General features: G+C 41.9%; 1 protein-coding gene across 6 annotated transcripts in view; it reads right to left on the bottom strand.

The window, feature by feature from the left end:
* The window catches only part of TSPAN4 (tetraspanin 4), a 418,001-nt gene that overhangs the window by 345,854 nt on the left and 57,426 nt on the right, over positions 1-14,721 (bottom strand). For 4 of the 6 annotated variants that reach the window (XM_041421140.1, XM_041421139.1, XM_041421142.1 and 1 more), the window contains one exon: positions 2,101-2,195. The exons of the other annotated variants lie outside the window; for them this stretch is intronic. The gene's annotated coding sequence lies outside the window, so the exon portion shown is untranslated. The remainder of the gene's footprint in view (positions 1-2,100; positions 2,196-14,721) is intronic. 6 annotated transcript variants of the gene reach the window in all.

The raw sequence follows: 14,721 nt of genomic DNA, 5'->3' as shown, positions 1-14,721 counted from the left end.
ATGGACACTGATTCAAGAGAAAGAGAGAACAAGCAACATGTGCAGAAACAGTCCCGTTTTTGATTAAAAGCAAAAATAAAACCACTTAAAAGAAACCAGCCAAGGGTGTTTCTTAGCAGAAACACAAAGTCTCAGGCTCCTGTACAGCACTCAGCTCAGTGTACCTCAGACTGTGCATACAGCTACTACCTTCAATGACACTCCTTTACAGCAACTCTTTTAAGAAAACACCCACAATCACTACAGATGATTTGTCAGGAATAGTAATTGATATAAGCCAGAATGTCTTTGCCTCAGCCAGTAGATTCTGCCAGCTATCTATCCATGAACCAAGAATCTGCTCCTTTGAGCAGTGTTCTCCTTCAGCCAGTACCCCAGAGCACCAAGTGTTCTAAACTTGGGTGCAAAGAAAGGAGCAGAATTCAAAGAGATTCTGCCAGCTATCTATCCATGAACCAAGAATCTGCTCCTTCAAGCAGTGCTCTCCTTCAGCCAATACATCAGCACCAAGTGTTCTGAACTTGGGTGCAAAGAAAGGAGCGGAATTCAAACAGTTAAGAAATCTTGGCTGCAATTATCAGGAAGAACAGTGGTAATGCAAGGTACAACCATGGCCCTGATCAATATTCTTAATACACAAAGTATGCATCTCAGGGCAAGTCTGCAGCACTGGAAGCAGTCTTACAGCTGAGCAGTTGTTTTTTCCTTCAACTCAGCCTCACTTTTAACTACTCTTGATTAAAACGATTACTTTCACTCAATATTCAATTTCTGACAGGTAATATTCTCTACATATGTTGCAAGCTGGCTCCATCCTTACAGGCAAAACACAAGAGCTCCCTAGAAGCAAATTTTCTTATTTTGTAAGTCATGTATAATTTACACATCTGCAATATTGACACAGGCTAGAAATATACATCGTGCCAAAATCATTTGCTAAAAGCTTTCCACAGATTTGAGGGCATTTTCCTCTTAAGGCATTGTTCCTCTTGCTACTGCTATTAGTTCGCAGGAGAATCCATTACCTGAGTACAATTAATTCCTGTACACTCAACTTCAGAACCCGAAATCTAGACCATGTCAACATTCAATGCCATCTAACTCTACAAGTGTCTTGACAGCCCCTTAAGCACTCACAGGGGTTTTTTTCGTTCATTTAGTCCTCAAGTCTTCATCAAAACAAACACTTCCACATGCACAGATGTGCTCCCACCGTTCTAGTCTCGCAGATGGATTCCACACAGGAATTCAGAAGACAGTTCATCTCTTCCATCCAGGTAAATATTGTCAGAATTGTCTGAGAACTGGAGATGGCCTTGCAAGCAATTGTTATCATTGTTATGCAAAATACTGAAATCACTCGAGTCTGTTTTACTGAGTTATTAGCACAAGAGAATTACTGACAAAAGAATCACAGGCAAGTTATATGTTACATGGACATTTACAGACAGCTGGCGGAATTAGAGAAGCATTTTCTTCATTTCCTTTAGGTGGAAACTAAAAGGGGGAATGAGGCTTTTCAAGAGTTTTCATTCGGTTTCCAAATAGCACTGAATTAGGTAGCTCTCTTGCACTGCAGAGAAAATTCCATTATCTCAGTTTAAGAGTATATCCAGGTACAGACTCAGGAACACTCCAGCACTGAGTCACCCTCTATTTTCACCTGCCATGCCTATGACTAGATGTCACACAGGTATGATGTGTTTCTGGCACTCTGAACAAGTTTAATCTTCTTTACTCAAGTAATACTTTTTTCCCATTTTTTATTTAAATAAGTTTTTCTTTTTGAAGCTGTTCTCAGGAACAAAATATTTTGTCCAATTGTCATCTTGGCTATTGGATAAATAATTAGAACACTCACCCAAAGCACATAGTCTTTGATCATTTCCCTCAAGGTATGCAGCTGGCCAGGAGAATTTGCAACTATGACCTTCGAATATAAGAAGTGTATGTATTCTTTTGGCCTGGGATTCATAAATCAAAGCTTTATGCAGTAGCAAGTGAACTGACAAAGTATAAATAGAGAAATACATCATTATCACAGACTACAGCTAACAAATCCTCACTGGAGGAAACAGAGTGTGTGCAGGAGAAACTCACTGTAACTGGGGGTTTTGCAGATGACACAGAAGATGCAATTGGAAGGAGCTCTTGACCTCCCACAGCAGAAACAGCTGGCCCCTTCAGTGATGCCACTGCAAGACACAAACCAACAGATTCATAAGGAAAACAGGCAGGTGGTCATCAGGAGTCACTTCAGGACCAAACTTTTCAATCTAGTATTACTGCTCCCACAACCCACTTCACCTCATCTCTGTACTTCCCCACACACTGTTCAACCTCAGTGGGGATTGTTACTAAAATGAAACTTGGGTCACCATATAAACATTTCTTCTTGCACACTTTCAATACAGAATTAAAAAAAAATTAAAAAGAGGTGATTTTGTCATTGACTCCACTTTCAAACTGTGAGAGTGAACACGCAATGGCAAGAGAATAAGGCACATTGGGCATGTAGAGCAAAGTCCAGGTACAGAGTATCTACAGAACAGCAGGCTGTGACTTACAGTCCACCAGCAGTACAAGAAACAAGCTTTGTGGGTCCTAAGGAACAATGCACAGAAAGCATTCAGAAGAGAGTGTGGGATTCTTTTTCCTATACAGGGAAAAGGTCATGGCAAGGAAAAGTAAAATTGGTAAATACTTGTAAACCGTTAAGTTTCTTAGGCTGACAAATGCCAAGGAAACAAGTTTAGCTTTGTGGAACCAGTTTATGCAATAAATACCCACAAATAAAAAGCATCTTCTGCTGGAAGTGGTAAAATTTCATCAAGTGATGCTGCATAGTGAAAAGCAAGTATATAGCTATATTCAAATGCACAGAAACATTTGAATGCACAATCAGCCAATGCATAACAGGTTAGCTCTACCTACAAAAGCAGCAGTAAGGTCAGAGCCATAGACAAAACCTTCAGAGAAGAACAATCCCTTCCTTTTCCATGGCAGCTTTATAGTTGATAATGAGTTACACCACAGTTTTTGCCACAAGATATTTGCTAGTGTATACATTTTCTCAGCATAAAGTTCGGAACTGCAGATAGATTTTCTAGTTAAGCACAGTGGAATTAATAACCATAAATTATGTAGGATTAAAAAGCCAACCTCTAAAAAAGAACTGTTCCATCCTTAGTGACCACACACAGACGAGACTGTGCTTTATCTACCCACTTGAAAGACATTAGGTCTGTAGATCAACTGTGCCTGGCTTGCCGTAGCTTAACTCCTACACTTTTTGCTGTTGTTTGTCTGGGTTTTTTTATCTTGTTATTTCAGGTGTTTAATGACACTAATTTCCAGATGGTCTAGAAATCTAACACGCCAGCAAGCAGACTACATCCCTGTTACATGCAGGAGTGTCGCTGTCTGATGTTTTACTGTTATATAAGTCAAGCTGTCCCTGAAGAGGCATCAGCAATAAGCATTGCTTTATTTTGATTTTTCTAAAACAAAGAACTATGGAAGTTTCAAGTGTTTCTTGAGAAGAAGGAGCTGCCTGATGAGTTTTCGATTTTTTTTTCCGAAACTTGACAAACACCAGGAGCAACATCACCTTTTAAGGCAAAAGGCATCTGAAAGCAAAATCCTACTTTTAAGCCAAAGTGACTCATAACAGCAAAGATTCTTCCTACAAAAACAAACTCAATCATGAAGTAAGAACAAGCCAGAAGCTCTAGTAATAACAATTCAAACAAATCCTTTTTTCTCCACGACTTTTGTGGACTGATATTAGCTGGTTCAAGCAAGTGCTCTTGGCAGCTACAAAAAAGAAAACAAGTAAGACAGACCACCGACCTGACCCAGCCTTATCATTCATTTGCATCCCTAGAGAGTGCAGTAAACACAAGCACAGATGCACAGGAACACACTGCACGCCTTATCTTTTCTATAGGAATGCAGGAGGAAGTCTGTATCTACACTGCAGTCACACGTGCTTTCAACAGAGCTAAGGAGCAGCTCAAGAGATAAGGCAGAGAAGATGCAGGAGCATGCACACAACACTGCCTGCAGCAAGCCTGGGTAGTTGTGCACAGCCTGATGCTTAATGCTTTAGCTTTCAGATTTTACAGATACTGTACTGCATTAGTATATAACTCTGAACTTCATATAAAGTGTTAGCATGTTCTCTTCACAGTTTTGTTAGGCAATCCTTTTCCAGCCCCAGAACCAAGGACACCGTTGCACCATCAGGCCCAAAAAGTATATACAGCAAACTAAGGAGTGCAATCTGGGAGGATGGGACTTCATAACGTGAAGCTGTAATTGGACAATTGACCCCAACATATAAATGGACCAAAACTTTAAAAAGTGCAAAAAATCATGACCCATTGTTCATCTTGGGTGTAGCCACAGCCAGGCTCTTGTAGTGCCCAAGGTGTATCCTTTGAAGGCCTTTTAATAAATACCTACTTTAACTCTGTCTAGCCTCTGTTCTAGGTAGCCTCTCAAGGCATCAAGCCCAGTACCATTCTATCTTCATCAAGCCCATTAAACAATGTTAATAAAGCCATGTGAGGCAGGGCTGATCAGACTGCAGCCCTGCCTCCTGAAGCAGAGGTGCTCACTGCCGTCAGAAGAGCAGCACTAACCTCATGAGAGGACATGACCTCAGTAGGCTGCACCTAAATCAGCTCCTCAAGTCTAGAAGACATTCACCAGCAGTGTGTTCCAGGGCTCCACTTTCCTCTCCACAGATGACCCTGCTCTATAACCCAATGCAAAACATTTTGTCTGCTTGTGTCCCAGCTTTATTCCCAGGCTGGTTTGTTTTTGTTGGTTTTTTTCTGTCTGTTCTTTTGACCAGGGATCTTCTTTTACAAGATATCCCTATCTAGTTATCATTCAGTGCTGCTGAGCAAAATGGGGCCTCTAAGCTTCAAGTTTAGTAACAGAAACCTCAGCTGCAGTGGAAGCCCAATTAGTGCACAAGGCCCCCCTCAAATCCAGCTACTCCAGACATCCTGCTCCAGAGACCAGAGGCATGTTTTCAATCTTTCTGTCCTGGCTTGTGTCAAATGCTTCCAGGCTCTTTGGCATGTCCCACACCACCTGGAGTCCATCTAAAAAACTCCCTGACAACTCCCAACCCGGTTTTTTTGCAGGGAAGCTTCACAAGTTCTTAGTGGGGGAAGCTACAGCTTAACAAGAGCAGGTGAATTGAGTCCTAATGTCGAATTCAAACTGTCTGATCAAAAATCTGTCATAGACAGCTCAACTTTCCAGGAACTTGGACACTCTGAGTTAGATGAAAGTCCTGCTCTTCAATTTTCTTGCTTAGAAATACCTATACTCACTCTTCCTACTCTTCCATTCCTCCCTTGGCACTCCTGTCAAATACAGAGATCAAGGTGACTTCTGCTGTAACACAGGACAGTTTTTCCTTAGGGCTTGTATTTATCTACACACTGGTCAAGGAACCTGGTTTCTAGATGCAGGACACCTCTCATTGCTCTAGTACTTTCTAGAGCTTGCTTCTACTTCAGAGCATCACACAATGGTTTTGTTGGAATGAACCTTAAAAATCATCTTGTCCAACCGCCAGCTATGGACAGATTCACCTTCTATTAGACCAGTCTGCCCAAAGCCCCATCCATCCTAGCCTTGAACCCTTCCAGGGATGAGGCAGCCATAAGCTCTCTAGACAACCTGTTTCACTTTCTAATTGTCATCATTCTTCCAAATACCTAACTGAAATCTACCCTCTTCCACTTTAAAACCATTGCACCTCATTCTATCACTGCACTCCATGTTCATCTTTCCTGCTGACCCACTAAGTACTGGAAAGCTGCTATAAAATCTTCCAGGCAGAACAACCCCTACACCTCCAGTCTGTCCCCAAAGGAGAGATGCTCCAGGCCTCTGGTTGTTTTTGTGGCCTTCCTCTGGACCCATTCCAACAGGTCCACATCTTTCTGTGTTGGTGGGCCCAGAGCTGGGTTCAGGTGGAGTCTCACCAGAGCAGAGCAGAGGGGAAGGAGCACCTCCCTGACCTGCTGGCCACAGTGCTTTGGATGCAGTCCAGGACACACTTGGTTTTCTGGGGTGTAAGCAGACATTGCCAGGGCATATTACTTTTTTTTATCCACCAATACCCTGCCAAGCCCTTCTCCCTAGAGCTGCTCTCAGCCCACTGTTGCCCAGTCTATATTTGTGCTTGGGATTGCACCAACCCACATGCAGGACCTTGTGCTTGGCCTTGAACTTCATGAGGTTTGCACAGACCATCTCTCCCGCTGGTCCTCGTCCACTGAGTGCTCCAGCCATCAAATTAATTTCTCTGTATTTTAGAGACAAGGATGTTATGTGAGAGACTAACAAGTGCTTTGCACAAGTCCAGGCAGATGACATCAGTCACCCTTCCCTCATCTACCACCTCTGTAACACTGCCACAGAAGTCCACCAGATTTGTCAGGCACAATTTGCCCTTAGTGAAGCCATGCTGGTTGTCACCAGTCATCTCCTTATTTTCCATGTCCCTCATCAAAGTTTCCAGGAGGATCTGCTTCATGATTTTGCCAAGCACAAAGGTGAGAGACTTACTGGATTTTTTCAAGGCAAAGAGTAGACAGGCAGGAAACACTTGGTACCATAATGTGCTAATATTGCCTGGGTTTTCATTCATCTGAGCTCAATCAACAATTTTTTTCTTCCCCTTAAACCAGAAAACAGCTTCATCCTTCCTACTTTGAGACAACACCCAAACCATGATAAATTCCAAACTGCAGTCATTTGGGCAGCAATCCTAAGAAACAGAATCATTATCAACAGAGACATCATCAATGGCATTCAACGTTGGTCCTAAAGAGGCTTTGCTGTGTGGGTCTTCCCATGAGGCCTTACTATGTGACCTCTTTTTGCCAGCAGTCACAGACACCCATGGTTAGATTTTAACAAGGAAAGCAGAGAAATGCTCCTATTTGTGCCACAACAGCACACAGGACATACATGTGTAGCACAGTTCAACTTCCCTGCCATGAAGAGAACACACAGAAATTGCCAGCACCACACAGATTAGGCACAGTCACCTTCACCAGTGGCAAGGGGCCTTTCTCAGTCTCTGCTTTCAACTACTGCAACTAATTCAAGAAATGCACTGACTGACTGAACTCTTGTATTGGCACACAGTGCCTGTAACAAAAAAAAGAAAAAAAAATCACATTTAAAAAGAGATTAAAACAAGAAGAAAAAGGAAAGAAAAAGCTATTCTCTAAAGTACTAAACACAAGAGGCTGTGGGAAATATATTTAATATATTTTAAAGCAGACATGAGTACTGCTTGACTGCTTGCTCTTGTTTTTAAGAGGAAAAATACCAAAAAGAAACGTCAGCAAGAGTCTTCTCTGTACCACCACCCACCAGTCTCCTACCCCGTCCTGTTTTTTTTATGATTTTTTTTAAATTAAGGTAACGTATTTTTTGCCCACATGGTCTCCCATCAAACAAAACTGCACTTGACAACTTGCAATCATTTGAAATCTCTTCCTTCCATTTCTATTGCTTGATGCAAGACATCTTCACACTGTCAAGAAAGACTACTCTCCAGCCATGCCCAAAGCCATCACCATGTACTCAAGTCCCAGCAAATCTGCCAGATAAGCTATCTCCAGCTGGTATCTTATATATATTATATATAAAACATGGGGGAATATATAAATAGTTATTCCCTTCCCACTACTATTTCAGGATTTCCTGAACTCTACGCTATTCTTATCCTCCTTAGATCAGCATTAACCCTGACAACCATATTCCCACAACATTAGTTCACTCTTGTCTCTGGAAACCACTGGATTAATTTTAGTTTCTGGAGTTATTCTTGACATAGTCCAGGATATGGAACTGCAGCCCATTTACATATCAGATTTTAAACTGATGAGCACATGTAGCTTCTATTTGAGTTAGTGCAAACAGCAGATTGTCACCCAGGCACTCTGCTCCAAACATCAACTTGCACTCTGCATCCCTCCTGTGAGCTTGAAAAAGGCTTTGTTAAATATTTGCATCCTGTGTTTCTGCTTGCAAAGTCATCTATGCTCAGCACTTAGCACTGATAGCTGCAAGATCTGTGATCCTGCTTTGGCTCCTCCCAAGTCTCAGCCTAACTGGCAACGAAGTCTGTTCTCATGCAGTCATAATATGACTTTTATTCCCAAATACATAGTAAAAAGATGAGGTTTTACATTCTTCCATACCCTGGGCATTCTAGATAGAATCAGCAACACAAACAACCCATCCCTTGGGAAGGACGAGAGTGTCCCAGTGCAATCTAGGGCAGTTACTCCTCAAAGCAGGTAAAGGACTGAACACAGTCAACCCCTGAAGGTCTCTCTGCCTCAATCACTGCTTTCCTTCATTGTCACACAGCTCTCAAGGTCTGCCTTTGTTTCTAGATCCCAAGATCTCTGCAGGACATGCTACATCTCACCAGAGAGCACAGGAGCAGCTCCCATGACACCCTTCTGTACCTGTCAAGAAGGAAAGGCTTCCTGATGCTGACTGTTCATTCATAATGAAGATAAATAATTAGTGCTGGTCATAATAGTAATATTTTCAGAATTCATTATTAACTCAAAACTATTATAAGTTCAAAATATGAAATCATAATTAAGGTCTGCAGCTTTAAACTTGGTTCCTGGTTTTTGCTGCTATGCCTAAAAAAAGGACTCATTCTCCCTTATTAGTAACTATAAAACATATAGATGTTCAGATTTAAATATCCCACACACTAAGGTTCAGCATGCAGATTTGTTAAGGAAGATACAACAGCATTCATTTAACTAAGAAGATATGCCATAAACAATACATTTATTCAAGTTTCAATTTTCCCCATTTTAGATGTGGATTTGCTTTTCATAAAAGTTGGACTGTTTTGGGGTTTTTTTTTTTGTTTCTTCATTTGTTTTGCTGTGATTTTTTATTTGCCTAACTTTTACTGTCCTTGGAAGAAAACTCTTGTAAAGGAAACTTTCCTGTCTGACCATCCAGAAGCCACTGTCAGTCACACTCACACCACTCCAGACTCTCACTGCTGGGACCAAAGTCCCTTGAGAGTGGCCAGCTGTGCAAAGGGGCAGCACCAGGACACAGCCCCTTGCCTGTGGCTCCCACCATGTCCCCCACCCAGAGCACAACCTGAGCTCCCACTGCACTTCACATCCAGCTACCTGGGTGCCTACACATCAACAAGAGAAGAAAGCAGGTTTAAAATTGCATTTAAAATTGTTTCTAAAAGAGTATTGTCTATAATGATGAAAGTAAGGAAATGTGACTGCTTCTACCAAAATAAAGAGACTACGCCACCATCCCTCATTTAGTCTTTCTCGGATCCCTCCCTGACACAAGCTATAAATGACATTCTCAGCTCTCCATCACTCTCACAACCTCACAAGTTACCTGCCATGGAACTGCTTCTGCTGTAGAACTTCAATGACAAATATTCTCCCTACACCTGCAGAATAGGCTGTTGCTCTCACAGGTTATCTGGCACTGCAATGAACTCTTTTTCCAGACGATTAGGCCATTGATTTCCTGTGGTTCGAGCATTTTCATTTTCCTTTAAAGCCCCAGCCAAACCTGCACTAGCAAATATTTCTTAATTTAGATGCTATTAAATGGTTAGGGAACATTTAAATCTCAACCTGATTTATCATTATTTCAAATTCACCATTTAAGAGGTTTCTTTTCAGAGAATACATTTAATTGCATATCTATGATCATGATTTTATACACAAACAAATACAGACACAGCACTGTTTAAATTTATTGATTCCAATACTCATCCAATTATTCTTAAAACTGTTCCAGGGCTTTGGGAAACATAGGGTGTTTTTAAAATATGACAGGTACTTAGCTCCTGAAATATATTCCCAGTGAACACAGCCAACTGCAAGTCTTTAAACAGAGATCAAAGGTCTCTGGATCTTCCAAAGGAAATATTCTAATTCCCAAAGAGCTGATACTCCTCTCACAGTATCCCACTATAACACACACTTGCCCCTCTGTCATCCTTATAAGCCTGAGGGCTATCCTTCCCATGCTGTTATGGGTATGGGCCTGAGACACCAGGAGAATGGCAAAACCAGCAAGTGCAGGATCCTCCCCACTCTCCAAGCTCCCTCTGAGAAAGGGTAGTGCAGCACTGCCTGAACTGATTGATAATTTACTAGCTAGGTCCAGGGTCACATTACACTTTTTCAGAGGTGTTTGTGGCACGACAGTGACTCACAGCAACGTTCAAGGTGTCCTGAGATCATCCACAACACTTGACGGAGTGCAGGAAGACAGAAGTGACCTTCCCAAGGAGTCTGCTGCACAGCTGGGAGCTGAACCAAGTGCCACCATGCTCCCGGTGAGCACCCACCTCCACAGGGAGCAACAGGTAAACGTCCTCCCACAGATATGCCCTGAGCAAACATTTAGAAGCACCTGTGCAGGAGCAAGGTAGAGAGGAAAATCAGCCAGTGAAGGCAAAGGAAATTTTGGTGGTAACAACAACAGTTTACACATCACCTAATTTCCTACCTCAACCAATGAGTAAAGCACTCGAGAACATGGCATTCTGAGTTTTCTAATATTGTAATATCTGCAAAGTATTCACTTGTTGGGGGGGGATTTTAAAGTTTTTCAGCTTATTCTTATAAGCTAGTGACTTAAAACAACTGCTACCTTAATTTTGTTGCCATGGATACACCAAGACACATATTTTCCACCCAGAAAATCTCCAAAACAGTAAATTATATCATACAAATTTTACCACTGTACTTCCAGGGAGAAGATACACCTCTCCTATCCTTGCCCTTTGTGGTAACTTTAAATTACCACAAACACATTTGTAGTTTTAAGGCAAGTTTTGATCTTTTGCTCCCCTAAACCAACCACCCAAAGCACACAACCCAGGCAAGTTTTCCATCTCGGATTGCAGCACTCCCTGTGCTCTACTCTTCCATCTGGCCACGGAGCAGCTGGCTGCACCCCAGGCCCCTGTGCTGGCAGAGCAGCTCAGCACCACTGCGAGCCGTCAGCCAGCCATTACAAATAACCCTGCTGGCCGGGCCACGGGCACGGCAGCACTGCTGGCCCAGGAGAGCTGCTGTGCCACCAGCCAGCCATTACAAATAACCCTGCTGGCCGGGCCACGGGCACGGCAGCACTGCTGGTTTGTGCTGGATGTGACCCGCTCAGAGTGGAAAGTACAGCACAGGTCCATCCTGTGGATCTGTGGGTCCATGTCCTGTCCATCTGAGCCAGGACAGCAGCATTCATGCTGTCCAAAGAGGAACACTCTCAAACACACCAGTACCAGAACCAGTGACAAGATGAGAGACTCATTATAGAATAACTGCACAGAATACACTGAAAATTTGTGATCTACACTGGAGTCAAATTATCACCTTCAGACAGGATCAATTACAGTTTATAGCCCACATTTACCTGCACAGTTTACAAAGCATCTAAATCAATTAGGTACTAAGTTTCTATAAATCAAATTAGGTACTAAGTTTCTATACCAAAGATATTAAAAAACAATACATATTGCTGGTACCCCAAACATCTTCCCTTTGGAGAGGATTCAAGAAACAGATTTAATGGGATTCTTACCACCACTAAGCCTCAGGAAAACCAAATGGACCTCATAAAAAAATCAACATTACATCCTGTGTTTGCTTTAAGTTCCACTGTAGAAATGTAGGCTGGCATAAACTACTGCAAATACATCAGAATATTTTACACTCTGTCAGGAGACCCTACCTGGATTTGGAATCAACAACTTTAAATAATTTAATGGTTTTCAGAAGTTTTGTGCTGCATCAGTTACAGCAATGCCACATTGCAACATATTAGTTAAACAAACTTGACAGTAGATGCAGTTCTTTACCTCCTGACCTGATCCCTATTACCCAGGCAAAGCAGTTACCAACAGGGCTTGAGTCTTCACTTCTCTGCCCCTCAGTTCTCACACATCATAGAGACAACACTTCAACTTATTGGTCCATCTTGCAACCAAGATCTGCCCTTCAAATCCGTCTATCACAATACCTCTTTACTAGGTTTACCTTGGGAAATTTCTGGGGTTTTTTGAGGGAGACTGGCTAGTACAGCACACAAGTAGTTGTTTGCATATACTCCAAAAAGTGAGGGGAAATAGATTTTAAAAAACATATATACATAAAAATATATATTTTAAAAAAGCAAAGCTCCACACAAGTCTATGATGAGACAAGAGCTGAATGTGAAACTTCAGAAATTCATAGAAGACAAAGAAGTACACACCCCCAAGAAAAGAGAAATTTAAAGCGCTTTGCTTTGGTTGTCCTTCTGTCTTGCAGTTTGCTACAATCACACAAGAGCTGGTAAAGTGGATTAAATGCTACAGGTGGAAATCAAACTTGCAGGGATAACAGCTGTTCACTGGCCACTAGTAGTCTCACAGCATTATGGCTTACCAGCATATTTCTTGTTAGAATCACGCCAGGCCCACAAGTCTGTAACAATGATGATGTCTTGTCTTTGCCTCTCCCCAGCAGCTTCTGCCATCTGCCTTTGCTCTCTTGACTCACCTTCAGCCTGGCACAGTCTGAAACTACTCTCTAGTTTATATTTCATACATGCATGTTGCTATTCCCCTTGTACAGGTAGTGTTGCACCCAATGCTTGGCTGATGCCCATCCATTACTACACTAGAATGCACTACTCTACTGAAAACACAGATTTAATTTGCAACTATAAGAAATGCTGCTGTTGCTATCTACACTGAGACTACACTAAAGAAATATGCTGTGGCTGTATCAAAACCTTGTATCACTTAAGATATAAGTAAACTCCTGCTATGAAGATAACATCCTCTCACTTCTGATCTGCTTTAACATTAGGCAGTTCATGGGAGGATAAAGCACAAGGATGACACCTCACAGCTGGATGGGAACAAAAGCCGAGACTCAGCCACAGGAAGCAAAGCAAATTCTGGACCTGTCTGGAAATAATTTCTCATTACAGGACAGGTTGTGAAGAATTAAATGATCCAAGTTGCTCATGTTCTGCAGAGCAGGAGAGCTGCTTAAGAAACAACACCCAAACTTAGAAATACAAGTTTTTTTTCTTGTAACTGGTCCATGCTTTCCATGATATGCCAATACCATAATATTCCCAACACTAAGCCAGGTACAGGATTTCATCTCCAGTGAACACAAACCCAGCCAGCAGTTTTACACCACCTCCTTTCCAGACATTCATCTCCCAATGCAGGTGATGCATATCAACTCGTATGGAAGTCCCCCAGTTCCATGCAGCAAGGGCAGTTGATACTGATTAATGATCTGGCTCAACAGATCCAAGGAACTGACGCACTCATTAGTTATCCTAAACAGCAGGATATTACAGTAAATTATGACAGCTGCTGTGTGTAGCTCTTCAAATCTATTTTCTATGCCTTCAAATACAGCTAGCATTGGAGGTGTCCTTTACAGAAAAAGAAAAACCATCTATAGATCAGCACTCTGTACAGAGTCCAGCAGCCTGTAAGTGTAACTTGCCGGCATTTACAAAGCAGTGACGCACACAGCGTAAAGCCTTGGCTAACACCAATCCACATGGAGTGCCTTCACTAAAAGCAGACACAAAAAACACTCTCCTCTCCTTATTTTCCCCAAAGTAAAGCCTGGCATCCTCCCTGCCTCCTCTATGAACCCCTCAGCTCTCCTTTCTGCCTTTATAATGTTTATAATTTCTCTTACTTTTAAAAACCATGTGAACAAAGGCATAGCTTGAATTCATGAGAGGAAAAAAATGTTTTCCTACGCCTTCTAAAATCTCTCAAAATCTAAATATTTAAAGACATCCTGTTATGCCCCTCTATATGTCTTCACAGACCTCAAAAATGTCATTCCACCCAGCTGCTTCTTCCAGTCTCTCCCATATCCATGCTGTTCTACTTACCACAAAAGAGTTAGCAAAAGGCAGCAGACAGGACAGGATAGCTTAGGCCCTTTCACCTCCTGCTCATCTGCACAATGTGTATTGTTCCTGCCTCAAAGTCATCACAATTTAAACAGATGAGGCTGGGAGAAAAAGAACTGTTTACCTCATTTATAGGTTTTCAGGAGACTAGGAACCTTACTCATGATCACAGAAATTTATGGCAGAAGAACTGAACTCATACATCTCAATTCATTAGTATGACCCCAGTAACATTTCTCCTTTCAAGAGCAGTGTGTCCAGTCATTTCTCACCATGTGGGGTCAAGAAGGACTTTAGCTGCAGACAGAGATTTTTCCCTTATTCTCCCTGACCTGAAGAGAAGTGATGATGTTTTCCTGGATTTCATTACTTGAATACACATGCATGAACAGTTACAGCAGAACAAGGTATGTCCTATTCATACCTGTGATAACAGCTCTCTTGGGTACTCTAAGAAATAGCCTCATAAAAACCAGTCTCATCTCCCTGTCTGCCTCCTGCATTACTGGATTTGAATATACACCAATACATGGAAACTGAGGCACATATAAGAAAGATGAACAGTGAGAAAAAATTTGTTGCCATCTTGTTGCAAAGGTTTCATACCTTCTTGGTGATTTCTCATGGGCAGCTCCTCACAGCACTAACTCCTTCTCTCCTCTGCACAGCCAACAAACTCCATCTTAGATCTTGACCAGCTAACCACCTTCTTCT

Source organism: Onychostruthus taczanowskii, unplaced genomic scaffold (assembly GCF_017590055.1).
Source record: "Onychostruthus taczanowskii isolate IOZ18803 unplaced genomic scaffold, ASM1759005v1 scaffold69, whole genome shotgun sequence".
Lineage (NCBI taxonomy): Eukaryota > Metazoa > Chordata > Aves > Passeriformes > Passeridae > Onychostruthus > Onychostruthus taczanowskii.
The sequence above is the reverse complement of the archived record's forward strand: the minus strand, read 5'-3'. Positions and strand labels throughout refer to the sequence as shown.